The 16,364-nt window shown below is 41.1% G+C and overlaps 1 protein-coding gene and 1 non-coding gene across 3 annotated transcripts in view; both read right to left on the reverse strand.

Moving 5' to 3' along the window:
* LOC142339439 (uncharacterized) overlaps nt 1–16,364 on the reverse strand; it is a 79,396-nt gene that overhangs the window by 42,716 nt on the left and 20,316 nt on the right. The gene's annotated exons all lie outside the window — the stretch shown is intronic.
* Trnam-cau (transfer RNA methionine (anticodon CAU)) lies at nt 10,350–10,421 on the reverse strand. Its single transcript has one exon. It is a non-coding gene; the product is annotated as a tRNA-Met (tRNA).

The following is a 16,364-nucleotide window of genomic DNA, read 5'->3' on the forward strand; positions in this document are numbered from 1 at the left end:
GGGTAATTCGTCCAGAGGGGGTAAAATGAGGTAAGAGTTGAGCTGCCAAGGGGGGTAAAATGGTATAAGAGTGAGGGGACAATTTTTTCAGAGGGGGGTAAAATGATGTAAGAGTCTGGCTGCCAAGGGGTAAAATGGTGTAAGAGTGAGGGGTTATTTTTTCCAGAGGGGGTAAATTGATGTAAGAGTTGGGCTGCCAAGGGGGGTAAAATGTTGTAAGAGTGAGGGGTTAATTTCTCCAGAGGGGGTAACATAAGCTAAGATTTGAGCTGTCAAGGGGGACAAAATGGTGTAAGAGTGAGGGGGTAATTCGTCCAGAGGGGGGTAAAATGAGGTAAGAGTTGAGATGCCAAGGGGGATGAAATGGTGTAAGAGTGAGGGGGCAATTTTTTCAGAGGGGGTTAAAATGATGTAAGAGTCTGGCTGCCAAGGGGTAAAATGGTGTAAGAGTGAGGGGGTAATTTGTCCTGAGGGGGTAAAATGAGGTAAGAGTTGGGCTGCAAGGGGGTTAAATTGTTGTAAGAGTGAGGGGTTAATTTGTCCACAGGGGGTAAATTGATGTAAGAGTCGGGCTGCCAAGGGGGGTATAATGGTGTAAGAGTGAGGGGGTAATTTGTTCATTCAGAGGGGTTTTAGTTTTGTAAGAGTTGGGCTACCAAGGGGGTTAAAATGGTGTAAGAGTGATGGGGTAAATTGTCCAGATAGGTTAAAATGAAGTAGGAGTTGTGCTGTCAAGCGGGGTAAAATGTTGTAAGAGTGAGGGGGTAATTTGTTCAGAGGGGTAAAATGTAATAGTTGAGCTGCCAAGGGGGGTAAAATGGTGTAGGAGTCAGGGGGTATTTTGTTCAGAGGGGGTAATATGATGTAATAGTTGGGCTGCCGAAGGGGGTTAAATGGTGTAAGTGTGAGGGGGTAATTTGTCCAGAGGGGGTAAAATGAGCTAAGAGTTAAGCTTCCAAGGGGGGTAAAATGGTGTAGGAGTGAAGGGGTAATTTGTTCAGAGGGGGTAAATTAATGTAAGAGTTGGGCTGCCAAGATGGGTATAATGTTGTAAGAGTGAGGGGTTAATTTGTCCAGAGGGGGTAACATAAGCTAAGATTTGAGCTGTCAAGGGGGGTAAAATTGTGTAAGAATGAGGGGGTAATTTGTTCAGAGGGGGTAAATGATGTAAGAGTCGGGCTGCCAAGGGGGGTAAAATGGTGTAAGAGTATGGAGGTAATTTGTCCAGAGGGGGTAAAATGATGTAAGAGATGGGCTGCCAAGGGGGGTAAAATGTTGCAAGAGTGAGGGGGTAATTTGTTCAGAGGCGTAAAATGATGTAATAGTTGGGCTGCCAAGGGGGACAAAATGGTGTAGGAGTGAGGGGGTAATTCGTCCAGAGGGGGTAAAATGAGGTAAGAGTTGAGCTGCCAAGGGGGGTAAAATGGTATAAGAGTGAGGGGACAATTTTTTCAGAGGGGGGTAAAATGATGTAAGAGTCTGGCTGCCAAGGGGTAAAATGGTGTAAGAGTGAGGGGTTATTTTTTCCAGAGGGGGTAAATTGATGTAAGAGTTGGGCTGCCAAGGGGGGTAAAATGTTGTAAGAGTGAGGGGTTAATTTCTCCAGAGGGGGTAACATAAGCTAAGATTTGAGCTGTCAAGGGAGATAAAATGGTGTAAGAGTGAGGGGGTAATGTGTTCAGAGGGGGTAAAATGATGTAAGAGTCGGGCTGCCAAGGGGGGTAAAACGGTATAAGAGTGAGGGGACAATTTTTTCAGAGGGGGGTAAAAGGATGTAAGAGTCGGGCTGCCGAGGGGGGTAAAATGGTGTAAGAGTGAGGGGGTAATTTGTCCAGAGGGGGTAAAATGCGGTAAGAGTTGGGCTGCCAAGGGGTGTAAAATGTTGTTAGAGTGAGGGGTTAATTTCTCCAGAGGGGGTAACATAAGCTAAGATTTGAGCTGTCAAGGGAGATAAAATGGTGTAAGAGTGAGGGGGTAATGTGTTCAGAGGCGGTAAAAGGATGTAAGAGTCGGGCTGCCAAGGGGGGTAAAATGGTGTAAGCGTAAGGGGGTAATTTGTCCAGAGGGGGTAAAATGATGTAAGAGTCTGGCTGCCAAGGGGTAAAATGGTGTAAGAGTGAGGGGTTATTTTGTCCAGAGGGGGTAAATTGATGTAAGAGTTGGGCTGCCGAGGGGGGTAAAATGGTGTAAGAGTGAGGGGGTAATTTATCCAGAGGAGGTAAAATGAGGTAAGAGTTGGGCTGCCAAGGGGGGTAAAATGTTGTAAGAGTGAGGGGTTAATTTCTCCAGAGGGGGTAACATAAGCTAAGATTTCAGCTGTCAAGGGAGATAAAATGGTGTAAGAGTGAGGGGGTAATGTGTTCAGAGGCGGTAAAAGGATGTAAGAGTCGGGCTGCCAAGGGGGGTAAAATGGTGTAAGCGTAAGGGGGTAATTTGTCCAGAGGGGGTAAAATGATGTAAGAGTTGGGCTGCCAAGGGGGGTAAAATGTTGCAAGAGTGAGGGGGTAATTTGTTCAGAGGGGTAAAATGATGTAATAGTTGGGCTGCCAAGGGGGACAAAATGGTGTAAGAGTGAGGGGGTAATTCGTCCAGAGGGGGGTAAAATGCGCTAACAGTTGAGCTGCCAAGGGGGGTAAAATGGTGTAAGAGTGAGGGGGTAATTTGTTCAGAGAGGGTAAAATGATTAAGAGTCGGGATGCCAAGGGGGGTAAAATGGTGTAAGAGTGAGGGCATAATTTGTTCAGAGGGGTAAAATGATGTAATAGTTGGGCTGCCAAGGGGGACAAAATGGTGTAAGAGTGAGGGGGTAATTCGTCCAGAGGGGGGTAAAATGAGGTAAGAGTTGAGCTGCCAAGGGGGGTAAAATGGTGTAAGAGTGAGGGGGCAATTTTTTCAGAGCGGGGTAAAAAGATGTAAGAGTCTGGCTGCCAAGGGGTAAAATGGTGTAAGAGTGAGGGGGTAATTTGTCCTGAGGGGGTAAAATGAGGTAAGAGTTGGGCTGCAAGGGGGTTAAATTGTTGTAAGAGTGAGGGGTTAATTTGTCCACAGGGGGTAAATTGATGTAAGAGTTGGGCTGTCAAGGGGGACAAAATGGTGTAAGAGTGAGGGGGTAATTCGTCCAGAGGGGGGTAAAATGAGGTAAGAGTTGAGATGCCAAGGGGGATGAAATGGTGTAAGAGTGAGGGGGCAATTTTTTCAGAGGGGGTTAAAATGATGTAAGAGTCTGGCTGCCAAGGGGTAAAATGGTGTAAGAGTGAGGGGGTAATTTGTCCTGAGGGGGTAAAATGAGGTAAGAGTTGGGCTGCAAGGGGGTTAAATTGTTGTAAGAGTGAGGGGTTAATTTGTCCACAGGGGGTAAATTGATGTAAGAGTTAGGCTGCCGAGGGGGGTAAAATGGTGTAAGAGTGAGGGGGTAATTTGTCCAGAAGGGGGTAAAATGAGGTAAGAGTTGGGCTGGCAAGGGGGGTAAAATGGTGTAAGAGTAAGGGGGTAATTTGTCCAAAGGGGGTAAAATAATGTTAAGAGTTGGACTGCCAAGGGGGTTAAAATGGTGTAAGAGTAAGGGGTAATTTGTCCAGAGGGGGTAAAATGATGTTAAGAGTTGGGCTGCCAAGGGGGGTAAAATGGTGTAAGAGTGAGGGGGTAATCTGTTCTGAGGGGGTTTGATAATGTAAGAGTTGGTCTGCCAAGGGGGTAAAATGGTGTAAGAGTGAGGGGGTAATTCGTCAAGAGGGGGGTAAAATGAGGTAAGAGTTGAGCTGCCAAGGAGGGTAAAATGGTGTAAGAGTGAGGGGGCAATTTTTTCAGAGGGGGGTAAAATGATGTAAGAGTCTGGCTGCCAAGGGGTAAAATGGTGTAAGAGTGAGGGGGTAATTTGTCCTGAGGGGGTAAAATGAGGTAAGAGTTGGGCTGCAAGGGGCTTAAATTGTTGTAAGAGTGAGGGGTTAATTTGTCCACAGGGGGTAAATTGATGTAAGATATGGGCTGCCAAGGGGGACAAAATGGTGTAAGAGTGAGGGGGTAATTCGTCCAGAGGGGGGTAAAATGAGGTAAGAGTTGAGATGCCAAGGGGGGTGAAATGGTGTAAGAGGGGGCAATTTTTTCAGAGGGGGTTAAAATGATGTAAGAGTCTGGCTGCCAAGGGGTAAAATGGTGTAAGAGTGAGGGGGTAATTTGTCCTGAGGGGGTAAAATGAGGTAAGAGTTGGGCTGCAAGGGGGTTAAATTGTTGTAAGAGTGAGGGGTTAATTTGTCCACAGGGGGTAAATTGATGTAAGAGTTGGGCTGCCGAGGGGTAAAATGGTGTAAGAGTAAGGGGGTAATTTGTCCATAGGGGGTAAAATAATGTTAAGAGTTGGGCTGCCAAGGGGGTTAAAATGGTGTAAGAGTGAGGGGGTAATTCGTCCTGAGGGGGGTAAAATGAGGTAAGAGTTGAGCTGCCAAGGAGGGTAAAATGGTGTAAGAGTGAGGGGGCAATTTTTTCAGAGGGGGGTAAAATGATGTAAGAGTCTGGCTGCCAAGGGGTAAAATGGTGTAAGAGTGAGGGGGTAATTTGTCCTGAGGGGGTAAAATGAGGTAAGAGTTGGGCTGCAAGGGGCTTAAATTGTTGTAAGAGTGAGGGGTTAATTTGTCCACAGGGGGTAAATTGATGTAAGATATGGGCTGCCAAGGGGGACAAAATGGTGTAAGAGTGAGGGGGTAATTCGTCCAGAGGGGGGTAAAATGAGGTAAGAGTTGAGATGCCAAGGGGGGTGAAATGGTGTAAGAGGGGGCAATTTTTTCAGAGGGGGTTAAAATGATGTAAGAGTCTGGCTGCCAAGGGGTAAAATGGTGTAAGAGTGAGGGGGTAATTTGTCCTGAGGGGGTAAAATGAGGTAAGAGTTGGGCTGCAAGGGGGTTAAATTGTTGTAAGAGTGAGGGGTTAATTTGTCCACAGGGGGTAAACTGATGTAAGAGTTGGGCTGCCGAGGGGGTAAAATGGTGTAAGAGTAAGGGGGTAATTTGTCCATAGGGGGTAAAATAATGTTAAGAGTTGGGCTGCCAAGGGGGTTAAAATGGTGTAAGAGTAAGGGGGTAATTTGTCCATAGAGGGTAAACGATGTTAAGAGTTGGGCTGTCAAGGGGGGTAAAATGGTGTAAGAGTGAGGGGGTAATTTGTCCATAGGGGGTAAAATGAGGTAAGAGTTGGGCTGCAAGGGGGTTAAATTGTTGTAAGAGTGAGGGGTTAATTTGTCCACAGGGGGTAAATTGATGTAAGATATGGGCTGCCAAGGGGGACAAAATGGTGTAAGAGTGAGGGGGTAATTCGTCCAGAGGGGGGTAAAATGAGGTAAGAGTTGAGATGCCAAGGGGGGTGAAATGGTGTAAGAGTGAGGGGGCAATTTTTTCAGAGGGGGTTAAAATGATGTAAGAGTCTGGCTGCCAAGGGGTAAAATGGTGTAAGAGTGAGGGGGTAATTTGTCCTGAGGGGGTAAAATGAGGTAAGAGTTGGGCTGCAAGGGGGTTAAATTGTTGTAAGAGTGAGGGGTTAATTTGTCCACAGGGGGTAAATTGATGTAAGAGTTGGGCTGCGGAGGGGGTAAAATGGTGTAAGAGTAAGGGGGTAATTTGTCCATAGGGGGTAAAATAATGTTAAGAGTTGGGCTGCCAAGGGGGTTAAAATGGTGTAAGAGTAAGGGGGTAATTTGTCCATAGAGGGTAAACGATGTTAAGAGTTGGGCTGTCAAGGGGGGTAAAATGGTGTAAGAGTGAGGGGGTAATTTGTCCATAGGGGGTAAAATGAGGTAAGAGTTGGGCTGCAAGGGGGTTAAATTGTTGTAAGAGTGAGGGGTTAATTTGTCCACAGGGGGTAAATTGATGTAAGATATGGGCTGCCAAGGGGGACAAAATGGTGTAAGAGTGAGGGGGTAATTCGTCCAGAGGGGGGTAAAATGAGGTAAGAGTTGAGATGCCAAGGGGGGTGAAATGGTGTAAGAGTGAGGGGGCAATTTTTTCAGAGGGGGTTAAAATGATGTAGGAGTCTGGCTGCCAAGGGGTAAAATGGTGTAAGAGTGAGGGGGTAATTTGTCCTGAGGGGGTAAAATGAGGTAAGAGTTGGGCTGCAAGGGGGTTAAATTGTTGTAAGAGTGAGGGGTTAATTTGTCCACAGGGGGTAAATTGATGTAAGAGTTGGGCTGCCGAGGGGGGTAAAATGGTGTAAGAGTAAGGGGGTAATTTGTCCATAGGGGGTAAAATAATGTTAAGAGTTGGGCTGCCAAGGGGGTTAAAATGGTGTAAGTGTAAGGGGGTAATTTGTCCATAGAGGGTAAACGATGTTAAGAGTTGGGCTGTCAAGGGGGGTAAAATGGTGTAAGAGTGAAGGGGTAATTTGTCCATAGGGGGTAAAATAATGTCAAGAGTTGGGCTGCCAAGGGGGTTAAAATGGTGTAAGAGTAAGGGGGTAATTTGTCCATAGAGGGTAAAACGATGTTAAGAGTTGGGCTGTCAAGGGGGGTAAAATGGTGTAAGAGTGAGGGGGTAATTTGTTCAGAGGGGGTAAAATGATGTTAAGAGTTGGGCTGCCAAGGGTTGTAAAATGGTGTAAAAGTAAGGGGGTAATTTGTCCAGAGGGGTAAATTGATGTTAAGAGTTGGGCTGCCAAGGGGGGTAAAATGGTGTAAGAGTGAGGGGGTAATCTGTTATGAGGGGTAAAATGATGTAATAGTTGGGCTGCCAAGGGGGACAAAATGGTGTAAGAGTGAGGGTATAATTTCTCCAGAGAGGGTAAAAAGATGTAAGAGTTGGGCTGCCAAGGTGGGTAAAATGTTGCAAGAGTGAGGGGGTAATTTGTTCAGAGGGGTAAAATGATGTAATAGTTGGGCTGCCAAGGGGGACAAAATGGTGTAAGAGTGAGGGGTAATTCTTCCAGACGGGGGTAGAATGAGCTAAGAGTTGAGCTGCCAAGGGGGTAAAATGGTGTGAGAGTGAGGGGGCAATTTTTTCAGAGGGGGTAGAATGATGAAAGAGTTGGCTGCCAAGGGGTAAAATGGTGTAAGAGTGAGGGGGTAATTTGTCCAGAGGGGGTAAAATGATGTAAGAGTTGGGCTGCCAAGGGGGTAAAATGGTGTAAGAGTGAGGGAATAATTTGTTCAGAGGGGGTTTAATGTTGTAAGAGTTGGGCTGTCAAGGGGGGTAAAATGGTGTAAAAGTGAGGGGGTAATTTGTCCAGAGAGGAAAAAATGATGTAAGAATTGGGCTGCCAGGGGGGGGGGGGGGTAAAATGTTGTAAGAGTGAGAGGGTATTTTGTTCAGAGAGGGTAAAATGATGTAAGAATTGGGCTGCCAAGGGGGGGGGGGGTAAAATGTTGTAAGAGTGAGAGGGTATTTTGTTCAACGGGGTAAAATGAGCTAAGGGTTGAGCTGCCAAGGGGGTAAATGGTGTAAGGGTGAGGAGGCAATTCGTTCAGAGGGGGTAAAACGATGTAAGAGTTGGGCTGACAAGGGGGTAAAATGTTGTAAAAGTGAGGAGGCAATTTGTCCAGAGGGGGTAAAATGAAGTAAGAGTTGGGCTGCCAAGGGGGGTAAAATGTTGTTAGAGTGAGGGGTTAATTTGTCCAGAGGGGGTTAAAATGAGCTAAGAGTTGAGCTGCAAAGGGGGTAAAATGGTGTAAGAGTGAGGGGGTAATTTGGTCTGAGGAGGTAAAACGATGTAAGAGTGAGGGGGTGATTTGTTGAGATGGGGCAATTCTAACAAGTATTATTCATATATATAGACCGTCAAGAGTTGGACAAGCTTTGTTGGTCTGGAGGATAAAGCGACGCAGCTGAGGGTACAGAGGTTGTGGGTTCAAGACTGGCAGTCTTCAGGTATGGGGGCTAAAACAATGTAAGATTGAGGGGGTAAAATGATGTAAGAGTTGGGCTGCCAAGGGGGGTAAAATGATGTAAGAGTGGGGCTGCAATGTGAGTTTTTAGGAAAAATGCAGCTCAAAATTCTTACATCATTTTGGGCTGCATTGGCTTCCAAGGGGGGGCTAAAATGGTGTAAGAGTGAGTGGGTAAAAGATAAATTAACCCCACACTCTTACAGCTTTTTTGATCTGCCAAGGTGGGTAAAATGGTGTAAGAGTGAGGGGGTAAAAGACAATTTACACCCGAACTCTTACATCGTTTTACCCCCCCCCCCCTGGCAGACCAAAAAAGATGTTAGAGTGGGGGGATAACTTGTCTTTCAACCCCTCACTCTTACACCATTTTACCCCCCTTGGAAGCCCAATGCAGCCCAAAATGATGGAAGAATTTTGAGCTGCATTTTCTTTAAAAATCCTCCCATCGCAGCCCCACTCTTACATCATTTTGGGCGGAAAAATTCAACCCGGGAGCTCAATGTTCTATGAACAACAAATGAGAACACGCTATGCTCTGACGTCAATGCATTTGATTTTTGATTGGCTAAAATTAAGGCATATGAAAAGGTAAGATAAAAGGAGGACTCTGAAAAATACAAGGTCTGAGGAATTTTGTACCATTACAAATGGGACTTTGCCCTCTCTTCAGCAACCTTCTCCAATCGAAGGTACCCGAATACAAACTTCTCGCGCAAATCCTTTTCATCTACGATGGTGACAACAGAATTGAGGTTGCCCTTTTTGCATCAGAGAGAGCACATGAGTCTGAAAAAAGGGTCTTACAGAAACACAAATCCTGACAGATAGTTTTCTAAAAAGTGCTGGAAATTCAACGAAAAGTGATTCCATTGTGAAGGTCATAGAAAGGCTACTGCGGGAAAGGAGAAAAGTTGCACCTTCAGCCTCACAACCAGGTGCTGGAGTTAGAGATGGTTGTGATGCTGCAGTGGCTTTGGCGGCATGCGCACAATCAGAAGCCACCATCCAATTGTCTTCGAAGTCTTTCAATCCATACCTTAGATAAGCGCAGCATTTCAACGCTCTGTGCCCAGTCAACTGGTGGATTAACGCCAGTCAAGAGAAAACGCTTTATTTGACATGTAATTAACGCACTCATTATCTTCTCGGAGGAGTTTCTTTGCGGATTTAAAAGAGTATGACACCTGGCGCCAACGATCCGGATTCAACTCATTGGATGAAATAACAAATTGGAAAGAGGCGAGACGTTATTCAATTGTCTCCAGCATCAAGAGGCAAATTCAATTGAACATTTCTACCGACAATTAACAAATGACGAGTGCAACTATAAAGATAAACAGCACATGACAATAAAATCTCGATGGTTTTTGTCACGACCATGACCAGAGGGTGGAGCCTCATTTACTGAATTACTGCGGGACGAAGCCTTCACACTGAATGTAGACTACCAGCGACTTCTAGAAGCACCGACACAGTTGGGGACAATAGACCTGAAGTTCACATACTTGCGAAACAGTAGTGCTATAGAAAAGATTCAATCGTCGCTTTCAAAATTTTTCAAGATGCGGGAGGAAATGACGCATGCTGTGAGGTATGAGTAGTAATATAGTGAGCTACACTCCCGGGGGGGGGGGAGGTCCCCCATGTATTAAGATAGGTTATAGCGTATTTTTCGGGATTTGGGTCCTCCCTAACGTATTAAGATAGGGAATGAATTTGCATGTATTAAGATTAGGTATAGCGGTCTTAATGTAGTAAGATTAGGTATAGGTTGCATGTATTAAGATTAGGCTCCATGTATTAAGATTGGGTATAGCCGCCATGTATTAAGATTAGTTATAGCCGCCGACATGTATTAAGATTAGTTATAGCCACCGACATGTATTAAGATTAGTTATAGCCACCGCCATGTATTAAGATTAGTTATAGCCGGCGACATGTATTAAGATTAGTTATATGCGCCGACATGTATTAAGATTAGTAATAGCCGCCGACATGTATTGAGATTAGTTATAGCCGCGGACATGTATTGATTAGGTGCCGCCATGTAATAAGATAAGGTATAGGTTTTGTGTATGTATTTGTGCTTGTACATTTTCTAGTAGTATAGTCGGTGCAAATGTGGGGGGTAGGTTCGGAGACGCTCCTGATAGGCCGAAATTTTGAGTGGGAAATATCAATGTTTGTGTAGTTATTAAGTGTTTACTTGAGAACAATAGAATTGGCGTGGGTAATTAATTGCTGTAATTATGTGAGGGGTAATTATGTGACAGGTTGAATTTTGTTTACAAATTTTATGTTATTAAATTGTGAAAGTAATTGGTGGGGGTTTTCAATTACCCTAGTTATCTGAGGGGTAATTATGTCACATGTTGAATTTTTGTTTACAAATTTTAGGTCAATTGCAAAGATTGTTCCCCTAATTGTTTGAATCAATTGTGTAACAAATGTCTTTTGCGCGCTCATTAATTGGAGAAAATCAGGATAGCAAGAGGTAGTTTTGATCTACCGTCCTCTGGGTTATGAGCCCAGCGCGCTCCCACTGCGCCATCTTGCTAATTACATGCATATATGCATTATTTTTTTGTACATTATTTGAAAAAAGATGTTAAATAAAAGAAAAAAATGAATTAAAATAGTATAAAGTGACAGACACAGTACAAATTATGAGCATCAAAATACAAAATTACTCAAATCATTTACAATAAATTTTATAAAGTTCAATGAACATTAGGGTACACTTAGCCGAGTGGTTAATAAAGTTCGATAAAAAAAGTTAAGAAAACTCACGAGAAACAGTTACGCGAAATATATACTATCGACTTTATTAACTTCAGCTTATTAAATACCAAAATGAACACTACTACATATAGTTACTTATAAAATTTTACACGTGCACATCATGAAAATTGTTCAAGTTGGTTTGGAAAAACTTAAATAATTGAAATGCTGCAAAAATTGCGCAGAATCCACACAAATTTTGCATCTTCTGAAGTGGTCGATGTATTATTTTTTGGTAATTTTTACCTACAAATTTGTAATGTGTTACTGATCGAGCCAGAGAATCTGCATAATTGTAATTTCTGTTGAGTAGAGCAACCAATATCCAATGTTCACCGACTTCTTTACTCGAAGCAGTGTTAATGATTGCAAAGCTGAATTTGGGTAAATTTGGAATGAAATCTGCTGGAAACGATCCAATGTATTTGAATTTTAGCTCAGGAATGCGTTAATAATTTGTTGCAGAGATTGATTATCCATGACAAATAATCTTCTGTTTCAATTCGCAAGCTCCGTTTGAACAGGGATTTCTCACATTACAATGAAGTTGAAATGATTCGTTCTTTTCAATAAAGCAACAATCTTTAGATGGGGGAATTTTACTTATCAGATCTCCTGTAGATTTACTTACTCTGTCTTCACTTTTACCTGTGACATCGGGATGAAAGATAATAATGATGATTAAAAGTCCCAGGAATACTGCACAAATAAGGTATACATATAAGTTTAGAGTAGGTCTACCCCAATTTTCTTCCATTCCCTATCTTGATATTATAGTGTGAAAAGGGTTGCAACTGGGCGATGAAAGTACATATCCAACAAATGTTCCAACGCGGAAGGCAATAATATAAAAACCATAAAAAATTGAAAAGAAAATTAAAAAATCTTGATTAATGCAGAGTTCTTCAGACATTTTTAGCAACTGTTCCAAACTGATCAATTTTAACTGTTGAGATTCGTTCTCCGAGAACAATTAACTCGGTAACATTGGTTAGCGGACGTTCAAAGAACATTTCTAAACGAAGACTTTCCCCACTGAGTTCAGGGTAATGAACATTTTCACCAGTATCTTGGAGTGAGGTGAGATCGAATACAAGCACATAATGATCTGTGAAGAAATCATTCGGTAACGCAGGAATTTCTTCGTTGAAGTTCATTGCCATCATTGTTGTAACATAAGCTCTACAATTGTTGGATGTATCAATTGAGACAACAGCTCTCCCCCCTCGAACAATTCTCAGCTCCCGCAGTCCAAACTTTCGATAATGAAAAGGATTTTCTTGAAAATGTCCGGTGAATGCTGAATTAGCGTTCATTGCTATTGCAATTCGTCTGATTGGGGCATTATTGAAAACATTTTCCTGAATAAATTGATTTTGTCCAGAAGGAATAATAAATGTTCGCGCAATTGTCTCCATAAAATTATAGCAAGCTGGTTGATGTGTTAGTTGATACTTGATTGTCTGGTGATAGACCTCATTAACGACAACACGTCTCGGAAAAAGTGAACAGTCAAGAACTCTAAGGGAAACATGTGGATTGTAGGAAATCATGTAAAAATTTGGTCGCGCTCGAATCAATTTGAGTCTAATTTTTGTATTTGGAAGTAATAATTTTTCACATTGAAATAAGTCGATTGCAATTTACCATATAAGGTAATCCCATCTTTCAACAAAAGCTCTTCTTCCCTATCTATGAACGGACTTTTTTCTTAATCACTAGGATCTTTCTCAAATTCGTATCCATGACAAGTCAAAATTCCTTCATTATTCATTGTAGAAGCATTGAATTCATTGGATATCAGAGCTTTGTGGCCATAGATTCCGTTAGAGTTGTACACTTGTTGATTGTTTAAATACACTTCGCAGTTGGAGAAAAGAGAGTAACAAGTTGTTAACATGAGTCAAATATTGTAAATCATCATCAGTGAAAGTCATACCCATATCTGGTTTTCCATGCTCCTCTTTTTTCATGAAATAATCTTCCCTTTTGTAATCCAACTTTAATTTGTACATGAATATCTCTCATATCGAGATAAATACTTCCATCTGTTTCAAATTCAAATTCAATGCTGCTTTCATCCAATGAAGTACTGGGATAAACTTCTTGAATATGGGATGATTCAATTGGTTCCAAAACCGGAATTTTAGTCAAAAATCTCCAAGCAAGAATTTGTAAAGTGTCCATAACGGAAATTACTGTCATTTGTTGATCTGGTATTCATTTTAGTTTGGTTCGATGACGTCGACTGATTTTTGGCGAGCGTTTTCGAATAAAACGTCGTTTTCTAGGTTTTCCTCCTCCTAGTTGTTTACGTAAAGTTTTCTTTCCAACATCTGTGGCTGCAGATTTGAACTTTTCCTTCCAGCTAATACATTTCCGATTTCTGGCGCAGCTAATTCAATCAAGTCAGCACCAACTCTTTTAGCTGCTGGTACAACATTTCGTCTCAAAAAAGGAATTGCAGTTCTCCCAATTGTTTGTGCTAAAGCTCCAAATCCTCTTCCCCTTTGTCTTGAATAACCACGAAAATACGGTAAATCACTGTCTGCAACCATTTTTTGTGAATTAAATGATTGTCTGAAGCTCTTCTGAACATCAATACAGCTCTTGTTACACCTACTGAAATGAAGGGAACTTTTTTACCGTATGAGTCGCGGAGCTCAAGTTTAATGCTGTGGAAAGAATTTTTAAGAATTTTTTTAAAATGTAGATTTGGGAAGTTTTGATAATTCATATATTGTCCAGTAGATATTATGTCTCCATTCTTAATTTTAGAAATAAACGGAATACATCTCAAAAGCGCAGCTTTTGTATCACCTAGAATATTGTATTCAACAATATCACTATATATCATGAGAGTATGAATTTGAACAATATAGGGAAATTTAGGAAAATGTGGTCCAGCACCACTCATAAAAACTCCCATTCCGTAAACAGCTTTCTTACAACCAAATACGTGACAGAGATCAGTACTGAAGATAACTAGTAACGAGTTTTCATTAGGAAGGCTTAGGGATATTCTCTGTGTAATTCTGTTGACTTTTAATTTGATTGGAGTTTTCTCAAATTTTTTCTTTCCTGAATTTTTTTGTTCAATTCGTTCACAATATCAGATATTGATGGATATAGTCCTGCATCAATAGTATAATAATCGGAAGGTTTTGTATCTGGAGTTGCAGCATCTAGATAGAAAAATTTTCCATCTGTAATATTCTGGTACAAAGATGGATATGATAGTTCGGTTATTGCCACCTCCCATTCTCCTTCAAGGTTAATCTGTTCGGGAAGGAAATTGGTAAAAGAACTCAATGTATTATTTAGATAACAATAAAAGGATGCGTTGGAAACCAGCTCTACCGTAAAAGAGTTCATCACTAAATGATACACTTTGAGAGCTCTTGTTCATAAAATTTTACTAGTATTTCATCACTCTGCTCTCCCTTGAGGTTGTAGGTTGGAGGTTTGTAAGTAGCAATCTTAACAATTTCAAAGATTTCACTCGTGAACTGTGACTTGTATCCTTTTCTGAAAGGAATATCGTATTTCGAAATTCGTACTTTATCCCCTACTTTAAACCGAGGCTTTTTGTATTGTCTGATCGGATTTTTTGTAAAAAAAATTGATAAAAAGTCTTTGTTTTTTACCTCCTTTGGGGCTTTACCTGTAGATCTATTTACTCTACTATTCATTGTATTTAAGAGCCCATTTTTAAAAGGTACTTATGCCCGTTTTCTTCCATGAAGCGATAAATAATGTTTCTCAAAGATCTGATAGCTCTCTCAGCTACGGCAGCTTTTTTTTCACTTCTCGTTGAATAAATTTTAATTTTCTTTTGTCCACAAAATTTCCGAAATTCGCCACCGAACTCTGTTCCTTGATCAACCCATACTTTTTGTGGGATGTTGTTTTTTCGAAGCATTTTTTTTGAAAGCTGCTACAGCATCTGTAGAATACTTTGATTTCATTGGTTGAACATGGACAAAACGAGAAAATATATCAACGCAGATTAATAAATACTTTACTCCGTTATTAAACTCTGACAGTCTGTCCATAAAAGCTAAATCAAGACACCAAATTTCATTTATCCGCTTTGCAAATGCAGGTAATCGTCTAAAATGTCGAGTTGCTTGACGGTATTTTGTATAGGAATTTTTAGTGTGGAGAAAGGAAATAACCTTGCCTCTTGATAAACCGCTCGCCTTCTGAAGATTTCTAACCGATTCAAATGCGGCTTTTCCTTCTTTGTATAATTGTTGAAGTTTCGCTTTTTCAGATTTTGAAAGGGATCCAACTCCCTCTGTCTTTGCTTTTGGCATCCTTGTTTACAATTTTGCTCGGCTTATCCCTGTAGCATCAAGTATTGTGTAATAGATATCAGGAAATGCAATATTTTTTCTCTTCAAAGCGTAAATAAAATCGGTAAATGCTACATTTGTATCTCTTCCATCCAGTAAAATGGAGTCACTGAGGGACAGCTTGATTCGAGGACATTTGAGTATTTTATCTACAACTGACTCGTTTTTGAATGATTTTGTGTTAGTGGTGATGTCCTTGTGAAGAGAATCTAAATTTTGTGGGACGAAGTTAACTTTCTCCTCACTCTTGTCCAATTTGTACACATGTAATTTGATTTTTTGTTCATAAAGCTGCTGAGGAATCAAAACAAACTGTACCATTTCAAGAAAGACGGTTAATGATAGATGGAGTTAGAATTGATATAAGTTCTATTCCTTTCCTTGAACTTAAAATCGCTCTCCTTTTATTTATTCCAGTTCTTTTTAGAACAAGCTGATGAATTTCGTCTTGATACTTTATTACGTCTCGTTGTTGAATATCTTGCAGTTCTCCTCTGAGCATGTTTACGATGCACTCGTTTAAGAACTGAAGAAATTTTTTTGGACAATTTTTTAGATAAGTTCTTTTGAATTTCCGGGAATAACTTTGGAACGTTTTCAGAGTAGAGAGATGTTGTCTGTTCATCACTCAAAAATGTGGTCTGCTGTTTATGTTGTGGAAGGAAAAAAATTGAAGGAATCGATCCACTATTTGTACAAAATCGAAGAGAGTCGACTGTTTTGGGAGTTAAATCAATAAGTAAATGACAATAAGGAATAGAAGTTGCTTTGGTATACCAATCTTTTAATTGTGAACCTAATCCCAAATGTTGGCTCAGAGTGTTTATTTGCAGTACATCTCTAGGAGATTTGAACAAGACGATATGAGTATTTTGTAACTCTATATCTCTTCCTAATATACTCTGATGAAATAAATTGTGTTTGATGTATATTGTGCTGAGTCCTTTATGTCTTCCAGCTGTTGCAATTTTAACGAAATCTTTAGAGCTGGAAATCGCCTCACAAAAGTCGTCAAAAATTAACAGATACTTTGTTCCGTTATTTGGGAGGTTTTGAATAAACTCAAAGTCAACTCCTTCTATAAACTCAATATTTTTAACATCTTTAGACATTAAACCTTAAAGAGATTGATAATGTTGATAGAAGTAGTAAATTTTGTCGAACTCTGGTTGAAAAGTTCCAATTGTTAACCATTCATGTATAGGATGAGATTTCCCAGATCCGCTTGGACCAACCAATGAAATAAAAATTCGTTCTTTTGTGGAAATTATCTTGTTCATAATTTAGGTGAAGGTAAAATATAACCAACTGAACTAGAAAGGATTGCAATCTAAACTGTTGTTTCTTCACACGTTGTAGCC

This window comes from Convolutriloba macropyga, chromosome 5 (genome assembly GCF_964194025.1).
Source record: "Convolutriloba macropyga chromosome 5, txConMacr16.3, whole genome shotgun sequence".
Lineage (NCBI taxonomy): Eukaryota > Metazoa > Xenacoelomorpha > Acoela > Convolutidae > Convolutriloba > Convolutriloba macropyga.